The 9,992-nt window shown below is 39.7% G+C and overlaps 1 pseudogene; it reads right to left on the reverse strand.

The window, feature by feature from the left end:
• Nucleotides 1-6,262: 6,262 nt before the first annotated feature.
• On the reverse strand, nt 6,263-9,473 carry LOC126021978 (ATP-binding cassette sub-family E member 1-like; annotated as a pseudogene).
• Nucleotides 9,474-9,992: the final 519 nt, after the last annotated feature.

Raw genomic sequence — 9,992 nt, forward strand, 5'->3', positions numbered from 1 at the left:
CCTTCACTATATTGAGAAAGGTTCCCTCCATTCCCATCTTGCTGAGAGTTTTGATTAAGAATGGGTGTTGGACCTTATCAAATGCTTTCTCTGCATCTATTGATATGATCATGTGGTTTTTATTTTTCTTGTTATTGATGTTGTGTATTATGTTGATAGATTTACGGATGTTAAACCAGCCTTGCATTCCTGGGATGAAACCTACTTGATCGTAGTGGATGATCTTCTTAACGAGGCATTGAATCCTATTTGCCAGGATTTTGTTGAGGATCTTTGCATCTGCATTCATCAGTGATATTGGTCTGTAATTTTCTTTTTTGGTAGCGTCTCTGTCTGGTTTAGGTATCAAGGTGATGTTGGCTTCATAAAAGCTATTTGGAAGTGTTTCTGTTTGTTCAATTTCATGAAAGAGTCTTGTCAAGATTGGCAGTAGTTCCTCTTGGAAAGTTTGATAGAATTCATTAGTGAATCCATCTGGACCTGGGCTTTTGTTTTTCGGCAGACATTTGATTACTGTTTTAATTTCATCAATGGTGATGGGGGTGTTTAGATATGCTACATCCTCTTCCTTCAACCGTGGAAGATTATAAGAGTCCAAGAATTTATCCATTTCTTCCAGGTTCTCATTTTTAGTGGCGTAGAGTTTTTCAAAGTAGTTTCTGATTACCCTTTGAATCTCTGTCATATCAGTAGTGATCTCTCCTTTTTCATTCCTGATACGAGTTATCAAGTTTCTCTCTCTCTCTTTCTTTGTTAGGTTTGCCAGTGGTCTATCAATCTTGTTTATTTTTTCAAAGAACCAACTTCTGCTTTCGTTGATCTTTCGGATTGTTTTTTGAGTTTCCAATTCGTTGATTTCTGCTCTCAGCTTTGTTATTTCCTTCTGTCTTCCTATTCTTGGGTCCTTTTGTTGAGCATTTTCTAGTTCTATTAGCTGTGTCATTAAGCTACTCAGGTAAGCTCCTTCTTCCTTCCTGATCTGTGCTTGCAAAGCTATAAATTTTCCTCTCAGTACTGCTTTTGCTGTGTCCCATAAGTTCTGAGAGTTTGTGTCTTTATTGTCATTTGTTTCCAGGAACCTTTTTATTTCCTCCTTGATTTCATCTCGGACCCACTGGTTATTGAGCATGAGGCTGTTTAACTTCCAGGTGTTAAAGTGTTTCTTCTGAGTCCCTTTGGAGTTCACAAATAATTTCAGAGCCTTGTGGTCAGCGAAGGTAGTCTGCAAAATTTCTATCCTCTTGATCTTATGGAGGTATGTTTTATGTGCCAGCATGTAGTCTATCCTGGAGAATGTCCCATGTACATTGGAGAAGAATGTGTATCCAGGTTTCTGGGGATGGAGTGTCCTATATATATCCACTAGGCCTCTTTCTTCCATTTCTCTCCTCAGGTCTAGTATATTCTTGTTGGGTTTCAGTCTGGTTGACCTGTCCAGTGTTGACAAAGCCGTGTTAAGGTCCCCCACAATTATTGTGTTGTTGTTGATATTATTTTTCAGATTTGTCAACAGTTGTATTAAATATTTTGCTGGCCCCTCATTCGGTGCATATATGTTTAGGAGAGTGAATTCTTCCTGCTCTACGTACCCTTTGATTAATATAAAATGTCCGTCTTTGTCCCTTACAACCTTCCTGAGTATAAAGTTTGCATTATCTGATATTAGTATGGCCACTCCAGCTTTTTTATGGGTGTTGTTTGCTTGGATAACTTTTCTCCAGCCTTTTATTTTGAGTCTATGTTTGTTCTGACTATTCAGGTGCGTTTCTTGTAGGCAGCAGAAGGTTGGGTTGAGTTTTTTGATCCATTTAGCCACTCTGTGTCTCTTAACTGGTGCATTTAGTCCATTGACGTTGAGAGAAAGAATTGTCCTGGGATTTAACGCCATCTTTATTTCAAAATTTGGTGTGTCTTTTGGGTAGTCTTGTCTTAGATTAGGTCTTTCAGTTTTTCTCTTAAGACTGGTTTTGTGTCTGTGAAGTTTCTGAGCTGTTTTTTGTCTGTGAAACCATGTATTCTTCCATCAAACCGGAAAGTGAGTTTTGCTGGGTATAGTATTCTGGGTGAAGCATTCATTTCATTCAGTCTTGTCACAATATCCCACCACTGCTTTCTGGCATTGAGCGTTTCTGGTGACAGGTCTGCTGTAAATCTCAGGGAAGCTTGCTTGAACATGATTTCCCCTTTTGATCTTGCTGTTTTCAGAATTCTGTCTCTATCTGTGGGATTTGTCATTGTGACTAGGATGTGTCTTGGGGTGGTTTTTCTGGGGTCTCTTTTGGTTGGTACTCTTCGGGCATGCAGGATTTGATCACATATATTCTTTAGCTCTGGAAGTTTCTCTTTAATGATGTTCTTGACCATTGATTCTTCCTGGAAATTTTCTTCCTGGGTCTCTGGGACTCCAATGATTCTTAAGTTGTTTCTGTTGATCTTATCATAGACTTCTATTTTCGTCTGTTCCCATTCTTTGACTAATTTTTCCATTGTCTGCTCATTTGCTTTAAGTTTTTTGTCCAATCTCTCCTGCTGTATGGAATTGTTATGTATCTCATCTTACACAGCACCAAGTCTATTCTCAGCTTCTGATACCCTGTCCCAGAGCTTATCCATTTTGTCATTCACTTCGTTTACTGACTTTTTCAGTCCTGTTAGTTGACATGTTATTTCAGTTTGGAGTTTTGTCATTTCTGCCTTCATATTTTCTTGGTTCTTATTAGTGTTCTGTTCAACTCGATCCATGGTTTCTTGGAGTCTGTTGAGCACCTTCCATATTGCTAGTCTAAAGTCCTTATCTGAGAGGTTGATTAGTTGTTCAGTCATTATCTGGTCCTCAGAATTGTCATCTTCATTCTCTATGTCTGATGCTGGCCTGCGTTGTTTCCCCATTGTCACACTTGTATTGTGGGTTTTTCTACGTGTTGTGGTGGTATTCATTGTCTATATGATGTAGGCAGCACACTCCTCTGGCTCCTCCCTTTCTGGATGGGCTGACTTGCCTCTAAGGGAGGGGAGTCCTCCGTGGATGAAGCCTCACACTGGGTCAAATCTTAGGCCCGAGCATGCAACAGAGAAGACAGTCCAGAGAGAAATGTTTGCTTCTGTGATATAGCGCCGTTCTTAGTGTGATTTTTCCTTCTTGTTGCAATGGAGTTCTTTCCTTAGAAAGAGTGCACGGCCGCGTAGCGAAGCGGAGCTGCCGTGCTCCTCTGAGCCTCTTTTTGCCCCACTCGCAAGAGTTTCACGCAAGAGGACAGTAGACAGACATAGACAGGTCACACTCACAGTCTTTCACAGCTGAGCCCCACTGGGCCGGTGTACTTTCGCGGATTTTCCCCGCCTGGTGTCACACACAGGGAGCCAGCTTTTGCCAAAAACATTTCTAAAAGTAATTCAAAATTCAATGAGATATCACCTCACATGTGGCAGAGAAACCTATAGCCAAAAGGCCAGAACAAGAAGTGATGGTGGAGCTGTGGAAAAAGGAAGCATTTGTACATTGTCTGCTTCCTTATGTTATGAGGATGATATTAGAAAACTAAATCCAGCTGTATGTGTTGGGGCTGAACACCACTAATCACAGTCTTTGATAGGAGTGATCCCTGAGTGCAGAGCCAGAAGTAAGCCCTGAGAACCACTGGGTATGACCAACACCCCCCACACACACACAAAAATCTACCATGACCTGTACTCACTTCACTGGTGTCATTTCTTTCAAGTCTTTTTTTTTTTTTTTTTTTTTTGGCTAGTGTTGGTTGGGTCTCCAGAACTAGAATCTTCTTTTTTTAATATTATCTTTATTTAAGCACCTTAACCACAAACATGACTGTAGTTGGGCTTCAGTCACCAAGAGAGCACCCTCCTTCACCAATGCAACATTCCCATCACCAATGTTCCCAATATTCCTCCTCCCCCCAGCCATCTGTATTTGAGACAGGCATCTATTTCTCTCACTCATTAACATTGTTACCATAGTTGTCAGTGTAGTTATTTCTCTAACTGCACTCATTGTAGTGCACTTCATACCATGAACCAGCTCTTCCAGCCTTCATTTCTATTGTCTCTGGGAATTACTACAATAATGTCTTTTATTTTTCTTAAAACCCATAGATAAGTGAGACTATTCTATATCAATCTCTCTCCCTCTAACTTATTTCACTCAGCATAATAGATTCCATGTACATCCATGTATAGGAAAATTTCATGACTTCATCTTTCCTGACGGCCTCATAATACTCCACTTTGTATATGTACCACAGTTTCTTTATACTCAGAGCAATGAATTATGTACATGTACACTAACATGTATATACAGCTATATGGATTTGTTCAGACATTCACTAAAATTTCTACAAATAACCATGCTAAGATAAATAAGTGCCAGGGATGTGACTCAGGGGCAAAGTGTATGATTTGCATGCATGATACAGGTTTAGTCATCAAAAAAAAAAAAAAAGCTTACACATATATTCACTCTCAACTTGGCTACCACAATACAAAACATCCATTTTAATTTTTATGATTAAGTTCCATTATATATGTTAGCAGTGTAACTCTGCTGACCTCAATCCCATGGAAATAATCTTATTAACAAGGGACATGAATAGAGCCCAGATTCACAGTACAGTGGGTAAAACACTTTTCTTACACACGACTGACTTAATTTTGTTCCCCAGCATTACATATGGTTTCCAATGTCTTGCCAGGACTGATGCCTGAACATAAGCCCAGGAGCAAGCCATGAACACTGGCAAGTGTGTCCCAAACGAAAACAACAAAAAGATCCACAAGGGGGGCTGGAGCAATAGTACAGCAGGTAGGGCATTTGTCTTGCATGCAATCAACCTTGGGTAAACCCCAGCATCCTATGTGTTCTCCCAATTCCTACCAAAAGTGAACCCTAAACGTAGAGCCAGAAGGAAGCCCTGAGCACAGCCAGGTGTGGCCCTTTAAAACAAAATAAGTAACATGAATGAATTATATTGCTCTCATTTAGTTTACTTACATATTCACTATATACAATGCCTTATTACTTTTACTACTTTGACTTTGACTTATGTCTTTGACTAATTAAAAATAAAAATAGGGCCCGGAGAGATAGCACAGTGGCATTTGCCTTGCAAGCAGTGGATCCAAGGACCAAAGGTGGTTGGTTCGAATCCCGGTGTCCCATATGGTCCCCAGTGCCTGCCAGGAGCTATTTCTGAGCAGACAGCCAGGAGTAGCCCCTGAGCACCGCTGGGTGTGGCCCAAAAAATAAAATATAAAAATAATAAAATCTATTTTATTCTTATTTGTTGTTGCTTTGGAATTTTTACAAAATTCTTTCTTCATCTTTTCTAATTTGTTGTTGTTGTTGTTTGGGGATTTTTGAGGGGGAGGCAGACCTAGTGGTGCTCAGGCCTTTTTCTTGGTTCTCTGCTCAAGGATCACTCCAAGAGGGGTGGAGGATCATAAGCAGGTCCAGAGATCAAACCCAGGTCAGCTATGTGCAAGCAAGCACCCTACACACTGTACTATGTCTCTAGTCTACAGTTTCTTCTTTATATTATGTGGCTTCTGTTAAAGTCAAGTGAAAATATCTTTTTTTTTTTTTTTTTTTTTTTTGGTTTTTGGACCACACCTGGTAACACTCAGGGGTTACTCCTGGCTATGCGCTCAGAAGTTGCTCCTGGCTTGGGGGACCATATAGGACACCGGGGGATCGAACTGCGGTCCGTCCAAGGCTAGCACAGGCAAGGCAGGTGCACCTTACCTTTAGCGCCACCGCCCGGCCCCAAGTGAAAATATCTTGAAATTTCCTATCATTTTTAAAGTAGTTTTTCTTGGCTAGATATTCATGTGTTTGCCATGGTTCTTTGATTTTCAGAGTACACATAGTAATTTTATTTCTCTAGCTATCTAGTTAATATTTCTAAGGAGCAACAATGTTCTGAAGACTCCTAGTTCACCATCTTTCTTTTTTTTTATAATCCTGAAGTTTATTTATCAAATTTCATCAGTGGTGTTTTCAACTAGATTTTAAAATATAAGGGCAGTTTCATTATCTGTCATTCGTGGCAAACCATGGACATACAGAAATCTCTCCCCAAGATTTTAAAAGGGGCAATACTAATCAGCATTTGGTACGTGAATCTAATACACCTACTGAAAATCTCACATGTCACAGTAACTTGAGAGATAATTTTTAAAGCTGGAAATGTCTGTTTTAAAATGTTATGCAAGAAAGGAGTTTTTATGAACAGAAAAGTGACATTTTCTGTGGTCAGGCTATAATAACAACACAACTGTTCTTGATGTTATGTTAATTCCTTCAAGCCCCAGCATGTGAGACAGGAAACCTGATTGATTTGATAACGAGTGTCCTAATGTTACTTTTTCACAAATGTCCTCTCAATGTTCTCAGTCTAATCATTCAAGAAATAAGTAGTTTCAAGATCTCCAACTCCAGAGGTCTGACTGAGATAACCGCAACTGAATGGGTCTTCCGGAAATGTAATGGAACTTTATCCCAGGCTCCATCCGAGGAGTAACATAATGACCAGAACCAGCAACTACAGAAGATGGATTAAAACGACACTGAAGAAGCAGAACTCCTAGAACCACAAAGAAAGGCTTCATAAGCTCCATTCCTTGAGCTGCACAATCACCAAGATCTCTAGATACAGAGGTCTGAGTTTACCATCCAAGACGAAGCAGAAGTCTTCTATATACCACAAAAGCACCGAGGGGAGAGTAAATGATTATGCAAGGAGTCCACAGTCAATCCCATGACAGTATACTTCAGGGGGAAAGAAATCCTGTAAATCCTAGGCCAATGGAATTCCCTCTATAATATCAACAATACTTAATGTGCCTATGCAGGGAGAAAAAGAAAAAAAAAACACAAAATAATCATCTTTCCACACATTTATTTATTGATTGATCAATTTTTTTTGACATCTTTATTTTGGTGTACATATTGAAGTTGATATCTCCAATTTTACTTTATTTCATTTTATTTTATTTTATCTTATCTTTCTCTTTCTTTTTGCACTCCAGCATGATTTGATTTCAAAACTGAGACTATTGTGTGGTGCTTGTCTTTATCGCTGTAATGCACACTGGATATTTAATTTGATATTTCTTTCTGTATTGTTGTGGTGTTTCAATTACCTTTTTCATGTCTTCTCTCAAACTGAGGTTGAAAGCCTCTAGAAGGTCTCCGCCCATTTTCAAAGTATTTGACTTTATTTATTTATTTATTATTTTGTACCCCATTCTATTGCTTTTCTTTCCTTCAAACAAAACCACATAACTCGATTTATCTAGCTCCACCTCTTAAATAGAGGGGGAAACAAGGGAGGGTACCAAGACCAAACAGATATATGACCACTAATAGTAAGCTAGACAAAGAGGGGTCCACCTACTCTAGCAGCCTGGGGGGTGATGGTGGGGTATACGGGTTGCAGAAAGGAAACTGGAATTGAGGGAAGACAAATTTGGCGATGGTATTCCCCTGATTCAATGTTAATATGTATCTAAAATACTACTGTGAAAGATATGTAAGCCATTATGATCACAATAAAAAATTTCAAAAAAAAAATTGAAAGAAGTAGTTTCCACTCTTCTTTTGTTCTACATCCTTAATGGAGTTGGGTTTGTTAATTCTTGGCCAATAGTTGTTTGGATATCTTCTGAATGTAATTTCAAGCTGAGATAAAACTTATTCATGCCAGCCAAACGGGTCTGACCGTGTTCTTGGATGGGACGCCGTCAAAAACAATGACCCAATCTGCCAGGTAGGTGGCCACAATGAAGTCGTGCTCGACCATGAAGGCTGTCTTCTTTGCATGGAGGATGAAACCCTTGACAACTCGAGCTACCATCGATCTCTGCTCAGAATCTAAATAGACAGATGGTTCATCAATTAAATAGACACCAGCAGGTTTGCCTAGACAAAGGGCTAGAGCAACGAGCTGCAGTTCACCACCAGATAATGTCTGGACCCCTTGACCAATGATATTTTCAATCTGCAGCAGCTTCATGAACATCAGTTACAAACTGTGGATGAGTGTAAGCATCTCTGGTTTTTTCATGTAGCAGCTGTTGAACGCTGCCAGTTGACTTGGGAATGATTTTCTGTGGCTTATAACTGACATTTAGAACTGGTACTTCCCCTTCTTCATCAGGCTTAAGTCTTCCAGCAAGCATTCTGATAAATGGCGTTTTACCATTTCCCCCAACATCATCATGATTTCAGAATCTGTAAACTCTCCAGCCACAATGGCGAGCTCAAACTCTCCCACCTTTTTTTCATTCCAGGATACTTATACATGCACATCTTTTTCACTTTTTCATTGGCAATTTCAGCCACTTTAAAAACAAGTAAGGCTTCTCGAAATCTCAAGTTTTCTGCTGGCACGTAGCCATCCAAGAAAATGTTTATGCCTTCTCTTATGCTAAAAGGCATAGTAACAACACCTTAAGCACTTGGCATGCCATATAAACAAACGGCAGATGAAGTCCAAGAGATAGTCCAGCACACTTAGATCATGCTCCACCAAGATGATATACCAATCTGGATTTATCAGTGATCAGATTGTAATAGAAGCCTTTAAACGTTGCTTGACATCAAGGTAACTGGATGGTTCATCAAACATAAAAACATCAGCTTTCTGAATGCAGACCACAGCACAGGCAAATGGCTGCAGCTCTCCTCCAGAAAGGTCCTCCACGTTGCACTCTTTCAGATGGATCAGATTAAGCTGCTGACATACAATTGCTTGTATCTTCGTTTCATCCTTCCAGTTTAAAACCTGGGCATAGAGCTAGGAGTAGCCCCTGAGCACTACCAGATGTGACCCAAAAACCAAATAATAATAATAGTAATAATAATAATAATAATAATAAAATTGATCCCACTGTTCCCTTTGCAGCCTTGGAATCTGGTCTACATATTGAGGTTTGATAATGGCTTTTAAGTCATCTTCCAGAATTTTGGTAAAGTAATTTTGCAACTCAGAGACACAGAAGTAGGTCAAAATTTCTTGCCAATCAGGTGGATCATCATACTTTCCAAGATTTGACTTTTGCTTTCCTGCTAAGATTTGTAAACTGTTGATTTTCCAATACCATTATTTCCAACTAATCCCAAAAATTATCCAGACCGAGGGATAGGCAACCTGAGGAGTTTTAAGGCATTGGCACAATACCCGATGTGTCAGTTCTTTTTCCAAGTTGCTCGGTAAATTGACAATTGATAAGTTGCCAAAGGGACATTTATTAATACAAATACCACAACCAATAAAAAGCGTTTTTGAAATCCATACTATTTTGCTCTGAGGTGTGACCTCTATGTATGATTTTCCCATTCGAACCACAAGACAACTCTTTTTGCACTCCTGCCGACATTTCTTAGGTTTACATTTGTCATGGTTGACAATAGCAATTCTTGTTAACTTATCTGCCATGATTGTAGAATATCCAGCTCTTCTGGAGAAGAGGATGGCATGGCAGCGGGGAATTTGGCCACCCAGCATGTTCCTACGGTCACTGGCCAAAATGGCGCTGCCTAGCCACTGCTGCCTAGCGGGCCATGGGGAGGAGCAGTGCGCTTATGCAGCTTGGAGCCTGTGACACCACTATCCATTTTTCTTTTTTTCTTTTTCTTTACTTTTTTTGTTTTTGTTTTTGTTTTTGGGTCCCATCCAGCAGCACTCAGGGGTTACTCCTGGCTCTACACTCAGAAATCACTCCTGGCAGGCTCAGGGGACCATATGGGATGCAGGGATTCAAACCACTATCCTTCTGCATGCAAGACGAATGCCCTACCTCCATGCTATCTCTTGGCAATGACTTCTGAGATGGCATGCAAAGCACAAAGAACTTAAACAAAAATAGATAAATAAAATTAGAAACTAAAAAGCTTCTATATGCAAAGGAGACCATTAGAAAATGAAAAGTAAACATATGGGTTGGAAGGGAATGTTTGCAAAACATATATGCAAATA

This window comes from Suncus etruscus, chromosome 11, assembly GCF_024139225.1.
Source record: "Suncus etruscus isolate mSunEtr1 chromosome 11, mSunEtr1.pri.cur, whole genome shotgun sequence".
In the NCBI taxonomy this organism is placed as follows: domain Eukaryota; kingdom Metazoa; phylum Chordata; class Mammalia; order Eulipotyphla; family Soricidae; genus Suncus; species Suncus etruscus.